This window comes from Arachis duranensis, chromosome 1 (assembly GCF_000817695.3).
Source record: "Arachis duranensis cultivar V14167 chromosome 1, aradu.V14167.gnm2.J7QH, whole genome shotgun sequence".
Lineage (NCBI taxonomy): Eukaryota > Viridiplantae > Streptophyta > Magnoliopsida > Fabales > Fabaceae > Arachis > Arachis duranensis.
The window spans coordinates 55,518,544-55,526,880 of NC_029772.3; positions in this window are offsets into that span (position 1 = coordinate 55,518,544).

Below are 8,337 nucleotides of genomic sequence, written 5' to 3' on the forward strand. Positions count from 1 at the left end.
CGACAGATGATTAGCCGTGCTGTGACAGAGTGCGTTGAACATTTTCACTGAGAGGATGGGAGGTAGCCATTGACAACGGTGAAACCCTACATACAGCTTGCCATGGAAGGAGCCTTGCGTGCTTGAAGAAGAAGACAGTAGGAAAGCAGAGATTCAGAAGATAGAGCATCTCCAAAACCTCAACCTATTCTCCATTACTGCAAAACAAGTATTTATTTATTGTTCTTTACTTTTCACAATCAAACCTGATAATTATTGATATCCTGACTAAGAGTTACAAGATAACCATAGCTTGCTTCAAGCCGACAATCTCCGTGGGATCGACCCTTACTCACGTAAGGTATTACTTGGACGACCCAGTGCACTTGCTGGTTAGTTGTGCGGGATTGCAAAGTGTGATTGCAATTTCGTGCACCAAAGTCCATGAAACTTAGGTAAGAGATGAATCAAAGCGGTCTTGAGTTCAAAGTTCACATTCAAGTTTGGATGAAGCACATGAAGAGATTGAAGAACAAAGTCCAGTGCACCCGCTTCCTTGAGAGTAACCCTCCTTGGAGCGGCCATAGTGTTGGCACCTATATCAAGAGAAGAACAATTAGTAGTATCAAAGGAAGAATAGCTAGTGCCTTCTTCGAATGACGGTTCGGAGTCCACTTCGGATATGGTTGGTGAATTGGTAAAAACCTTTTCACCCCCCTCAAAGGCTAACCGCCTCCGAGCTTGCCTTATGTGAAGCAAAGTTCTTTTGATTTCCAGATCAAATGGTGCTAAGCTCGGATTCGGTAGTGAACGCGTCATATAATGAAGGGAATATAAAGCTCATGACAACAAATGGAATTAAGCAAATATCAATCCTAACTAGCAATCAAACAAACAACCAATCAAGAGAAATTACAAGTATGTACATATACACATATTCACACTAAACAATAACATGGCACACATAAGCAAATCCCCGGAAACGGCGCCATTTTGATGAACGTGATTTTTATGTTGGTATAGAAATGGTAATAAGTCCAATCGTGAGTATAGTCTAACCAACACGCAAATTTCGCATCAAACAATTCTACAATCTATAATCAAGAGTATTAGTCCCGAGTCGTCCTCCCTAGGAATTACCTTAGAATGCACATTATTGATTAAGAAGTCTTTTGTGATTTTTGAGAGTTGGTATGAGAATGTAAGCTAACAAAAAGTAAACAACAATCAATCAAGATAGAAGCCTTGGCCAAGGGTGAGCATTGGAAGTTCCATCATTATAGTTTCCTTTAATTGTGATAATAATTGAGTGTTGCTTCACTTAGTTGACCCCTAATTATGGAGGAAAGTCAAGTGAAAGTAACTAACATGAGTCACAAGTCTTGGGAAGTCTAGCTTTAGTGCACTCCAAGCCAATTATTAATTCTCAATTCTCAATCAATAATTGATATCCGCTACTCAAGTGTCTCCAATAACTCAACCCCTAAGCCAAGTAAGGAAATTCTACTCCATAGCTAGGGTTATCATTTCATCAAATATTTGGTGAGCATTCATAGAAGACATTATGAAATTGAGAGAAAGGAGTTGAATTTAAACAACAATCATCAAACAATCAAACAATTACAATTGATGAACATGAAAATACCTCAATTCATTTATCCAAATCAAAATAACAAAGCATTTATGGATCTAGAGTAAATAAATCAAAAGAACACAAACTGAGAGTAAGAGAATAGTAGATCTACAACTTGTATCAAAGCAAAAGTGAATTAGCAATTGATTTCACCAAGAAATCAAAGGAGAGTTGCAATGGAGAATGAAATCCTAGAGAGAGGTTGGAGCTTCTCTCTCTACAAAATGTAACTACCTAACAGAAAATATCTAGAAAATGTCTCTAATGAGTGAATTCCCCCCAAACGCTTCAATCATTGGTCTTCTTATGCTTCTCCCGCCAGAACTCTGCCCCAGAACAGGGTTGGTAACTGCCTGAAATCGCTGGTCACGTTTTCTTTTTAAAAATCACGTGCAGCCATCAGCGCGTACAAGCACAGCACACGTACGCGTCTCTGGGGCTTTAGTAATCCGCGCGCAGGCGTAAAGTACGCGAGTGCGTCCCTTAAGGTTCTTGCTCAGCCACTAAATACGTCAGCTCTTGGCTTCGGCTGCTTCACGCTGGTCACAACGATGCGCATCCGCGCGTATGCGCCAAGTGCGCATGCGCATCCTTGCTCAGAATTCCAAAGATCCAATTTTCATGCTCCTTCCCTTTATGCATGCTTCCATCCTCTCCTCCAAGCCATCCTAGCCCTAAAATCTCTAAAATCACTTAACGCATGGATCATGGCATCGAATGGTAATAGAGGAAGATCAAATATATCTAATTCAATGCAGAAAGAAGCATGTTTTCATCCATGAGGCAAAATTGGGAGAGGAACACAAAATCATGCATTTTTATATGAATAAGTGTGAAAGATCATTGATAAAACCCTCAAAATCTATACAAGATAAACCCTAAAAACAGGGCTAATCACACGCGTCGATGGAGCACCTGGGACAAAGCACGCGCACACGTGACTAGCGCTAAAGCCTGGAATTGAGATTTTACTACCCACACGCACGCGCAGAGGACGCGCTCGTATGGGCAGCATTCATTAAACAAACGTAGCGCTCAATAAGAGAACGCTAATGAAGACACGTACGCGTGAAAGGGGCATGCGAGCATGGTGGGAGCTGAAGACTGATAGTGACGCGTATGCGTCGATGAGCAAAGTCGCAAAGGGATGCGCGTGCGCAAGGGACACACGCGCGTGGATGAAGGAACGCTGCGCTCACTTTGAGAACGCAACGTTCTCCTGTAAGCAGCAACCAAGTGCCATTTTGATCCATTGCTCCACAGGCCAAAAAGCCCACACCAAGTGCTTGAGGACTGAAATAGAGAGTGTATAAATAGGAGCAAATTTGATTTCATAGGGGGATCTCTCTTTCTAATTTCTTTTGAGAATTTTAGAATTAAGATCAGATCTGAGTTTTCCTCTCTGTTTTTGTTTTCTCTCTTCTGCAACTTTTACTTTTCTGTTTGGGTCTTGGACTTCGGATTGAAGAATTCTTCTAAATTCCTTCATTGTGGAGTTTTCTTTTATTTTTCCTTGGATATTTTTAGGAGTTGGAGATCTGATCATAGTTTACTTTCTGTTTTTCTTTCTTCTGCAATTTCTTCTTTTCTATTTTGTTAAAAGAGCAATTAAGAACTAAATTTTCTTTCTATTTTCGTTATTCTTCTGCAATTGTCAATTTCTCTTTTAGGATTTTAAAGTTGATCTAAATTTTCATTCTGTTTTAATTCTTCTGCAATTTTACTTTTCTATTTTAGAACTGAAGTCCTTATTTGAATTCTGTCATCTGAGAGTTCTTTAGTTTACTGCAATTTACATTTTCCAGTTCTCTTTTGATTCCCATTACCCCAAATCCTTTTATTTTTCATGCAATTTAAGTTTCCTGGCAATTTAGATTTAGCAATTTAAATTACCTGTACTTTAAGTTTCAGTTATTTACCTTTCTTGCAATTTAAGTTTCAGCTCTTTTAATTTCTTGCACTTTAAGTTTTTGTAATTTACTCTTTCAGCAATTTAAAATTCTGCCAATTTACTTTCTGCATTTTATTTTCCTTGCAATTTCACTTCTGTTAGTCGAATTTCACCCAAATATTCAAATATTTGCTTAACTAAATTCATCACCATACTAAAGTTGCTCAATCCATCAATTCCTGTGGGATCAACCTCACACGCTTGAGTTATTACTACTTGATGCGACCCGGTATACTTGCCAGTAAGTTTGTATGGAATCATTTTTCCCTCATCACAGAACATAGTAGTGATCTGCATTATCACCCAACCGCACCTTCACCTATAAGCATAAAACACAAGGGAATCGATATTTGCAATATAGAAGCAAATAAACCAATTGAAACTGAATAGAAAATAGATTCCAAAATGATTGATTATGTGTATTCATGCAATGAAGAAAATTTTCAATATCTATATTGAAATTGAGGGTTTGAAACAAACCTTAATGAAATCGTACTTAGAAGAAGCATTGCGGGAAGAGAATTTGTTTATCGAGGAGAAGCTTTGCTTTTCATCACTTTCTTTGAAGGCATGGGTTTTTTCTCAATAGTTACCGTGTTGTGACCTGAGGAGACACATTGACAAAAGAGACAATGGGAAAATAGATTGTCGAAGCACAGGGTGGCATTGGCGCTAGCATCAAGAAGATGAATGGCTGTAGCGATGGTAGTGGCTGTGGCGGTAGCGATGGCACGGCGACGGCGACGACAACGGTGACGGTTTTGATTAGGTTTTCTTCATTCTCCATCTCACTCGAAACTAGCCCTTGTTTGCATCTTTACTATGGGCTTTAGGAGTTTGTTTGGGCTTTTAAAATACTGAGATTTTTATTTTTGGGAGTTTTGCAAATTGTCACAAATAGATAATGTTGGGGAGATTTTTAAAAACCTCCACTATAAAACCTCCATCAATTAGTAAGAATCTTGTAGTGTGTTGTCGCCTCCTCTTCTCGGTGAACATTACAAAAAACACGCTAATGTGTGGGAGTTATTTTTCGTATTTGCAGGGGATTTTAACCTACACAAATTGTGTTACGGCGGTTTGAAAAACCGACAAAATTAGGTGTCCTGCAATTTAATTACGGGAGTTTTCATAAAACCGATGCTATTCTGAAAAAAATTACAGCGGTTTTTCGCCCCCTCCACTATTTGCGGCTGTTCATTAGATACTGCATGAATTTTCAAATGCTTCAAACGACACTGTCTTACGGCGGTTTTGATTAAGGTCGTGGGGGGTTTTAAACCCCTGCAATTTACATAGTCTGAAAACGGTTTTTTCTTTCTATGGGAGTTATAAACTGCTGTAACTTAAATGTTCTAAAGCTGCCATATTATTTATATTATGCACATATATAATTTTTTGTTATTTTTAAAAGTGAAATTTTTTGTTATTTTTAAAAGACAAATTGAATATCAGTAAAGTTTTTTAAAATGTAAATCTAAATGCATAACCCATTAAAATAAATAATAATTCTTATATTATAATAAAATACATAATATCTTAATCACCACTATCTTTATACATCTAATCCTAAAAATTAAAGAACTTGAAATTCAATAAATTTACAACTACCACTAATGAGGTCACTACTTGAATAAATTTATTTATTAAAAAAATAGACAATATAATACCGTAAAAAGTGTGAAAGAATTAACAACTAATTAATTGTGTAAGCAACACTAAACAATGTCTTCACGATCTTTATTGCTTCCACCTGATGATGTTCTTGCTATTGTTGGTGTAATAGGTTCATTCTCAATATCATTAGCATAAAATAAATTTAAAACAAAAATTGTCAACATAAAAATTGCCAATTCAAAGAGAAAAAATTTTAAAAAATAAACATTAATTTTTTCAAGTGTCAAAAACTTGAACAATGAATTGAAAAGAGTGGGGGTGTAAAGTTAGAATATACGAGACTTACAATGCTAAAACAATAGCTCAATATAACAGTTATCATTTATCATAATTTGCTAAATGTTTAGTGCAACATAAATTTGAGAAGAGGAAGCAATTTACCTGAGCTCCATGGTCAAAGATACTAGTAAGTTTAATAGGAATTCTTCCTTCTTTAGAAAGAAAATAAGTCTTCAACGCAGTCAATTTTCCATCAAAGTTAGACTCCAAATGTTTAAAATCAGCTTGGGAGTAATTGGTAGAAAACATTGAAGTTGAAGAATTGGCTAACTGGCTAGGACGATTGGCATTTCTAAAAGTATTAGAGTTGCTCTCATACTCATGCATCACACCCTACCAGAATGCTCTTCCCCAAAAACTTTGCTAATAGTATCATTTGTGAATGGTCCATATTCATCTTTCTCATTTTGAGTCATAACTAGTTCAGTCTATTCCTACAATTGAGATTTATACAATGAAAAAATAATAAAGTAAACATTAATGTCTATCAAAATCTCAAGTTACACTTTATATTAAAATAGACCAATTGGTTCAATTTACCGCTATATCTCTTGGTTTATCAGTTACAAATGACCCATCCTTCTTCTTATGAGTTTTTATGTACATTTCCCCACGGCTAATTTTTTGTCCAGTTTCTAAAAACTATGTAAAAAATGTCAAATAAAGTTAAGAAGCATATGATGATTTAGTAAAAACAAAAAAGTTGAATTATTCTTCATACTATTTCATGTCTTTTTTTGAGATGGACTTTGAGCCACTAGTATGGGAAATTATTTGCTTGCTACGAATTTCTTTGTTTCTCCTACACATCTCCTGTCAAAAAAGAAAAATAAAGATTAGAAAAGTAATTATGTGTTAATATAATATTAAAAAGTTTAGCATGTTACCATTGTAGAAGGTAGAAAACGATACTGAACAAAGAATGCCCATTGATCTCTGTCTATGCCAACTGAGACATTATCAATGATTTCTTGTCTACTCATGCATGGATTATAGAACTCACCCCACAACTTAGTTCTATGTTGTGACCACTTTTTTGCAAGGCTCAATTTGTAATATCGTTTTGCAATGCCCTCGGAAATTTTAAAATAAAATTTTGGCTTCAAAAAAGAATAATACATAAATAACATGTCATTAAGAATATATAATTTTAATAGCAATTTGATAAAAGAATGATATTTCAGGTACATACCTTCAACAAGTTGCTAAAACACTCCTCAAATTTAGACAGAGGTATATCTAAAGGTCCTGATCACTTTAAAAAATTGATTAGAAATAACTTACAAGCAACTGCCAATGTTTGTAAATATCCAGTAAACAAACCTTGTGCTTCTCCAATAGCTTGTTGATTGATAAATTCACATTTCATGGTATTTATTTGCTCTAATTGGGTGGATTTTATCAACTTTTCCTACACTTATTAAATGAAATAGCATAGTTTCATGATTTTTTCCTAAATTGTGCTTGAAAGTGAAAACATGCTTTTTAGGCCTTTTAATTGTTAAATTTTATTCACTTTAATCCCATTTGGTACCTTGATGTATTTGCTAAGTGATTTCAGGTTTTCAAGGCAAGTACGGGTTGAATAAGTGAGAAAAAGAGCATGCAAAAGGGAAGAAACCCTGAAGAAATGGAGTTTGGAAATTCCAGTATGTGTGCGTACGCACAAGTATACGTGCGTACGTACAAGGAAGATTTGCGAGCGACGCGTACGTGTGACCCACGCGTACGCGTGACCCGAATCACTTGAGCTCATTCATGAAAATCGCTGGGGACGAATTCTGGACCTCCAAAACACAGTCCAACTCATTTCTGAAGCTATTTCAACCCCAATTCAAATGGAAGCAAGGGGGGACAGGCAATTAGGTTTAGCTTTTACATGCTTTTCTCTTAGTTTCTAGAGAGAGAAGCTTCCCCCCTCTCTCTAGAATTAGGTTAGGTTTAGTTAATTTCTCTTTTTCAGTCTTTAATTCTTGTTCTAGTGTAGTTTCCTTTATGTTTCATGTTTTTCTATCTTGTTCTTCTTCATTTCTCTTGTTATTTCCTTTATTTTGTCATTTTTATGTTATGAACACTCTTTGTTAATTTTACTTTTAATTAATACAATTTATGTTTTATGTTCATTTATTGCTTTCCTTAGTTGTTATTATGATTTTCTCGCTTTTGGTATTTTAGATTTTATTTTCATTGCAATTTAATTTGGTTTTAATTTTCATGCACACCAAGTGTTTGATAAAATGCTTGGTTTAGTTTTTACATAGTTTTTCTTCATTCATGGCTTGGAATTAATGACTTTGGTGACCCTTGAGCTATTGATGTCCATTCTTGTTTGATATATTAGAGTAGTTAGTTGATTTGGTTTCTGAAGAACTGAAGATTGTTGGTTGAGAAGTTATAATAAATTCTCGTTGCAAGTATAGTTTCTAAACCAAGTAATCAACCTTTCTTACAAACGTTTGGTTGTCACAAGTAACAAACCCAATATAATTTATAAACCGAAATATTCAAACCTCGGGTCATATTCTCAAGGAATTGCAGGAAAGTATGCTTTATTATTGGTTACGGAAAACAGTGTTTGGATTTGAAAAGGTTTTGAATGAGAGAAATGGTTTGCAGAAATTAAGAAATTAATAATTGATAAAACTTTTGGCAAGGTATGAAAACTAGAAGTCCTATCCTAGTTATCCTTATCAATGGTGATGAGAATTATACTATTGCTCCCACTAAGTCAACCTCTAACTATGAAGGTCAGTTAAGTGGACAAATTAATTTAATACCTAAAGTCCTAGTCAACTCCTTAAGGAAAGATTAGAGTTAT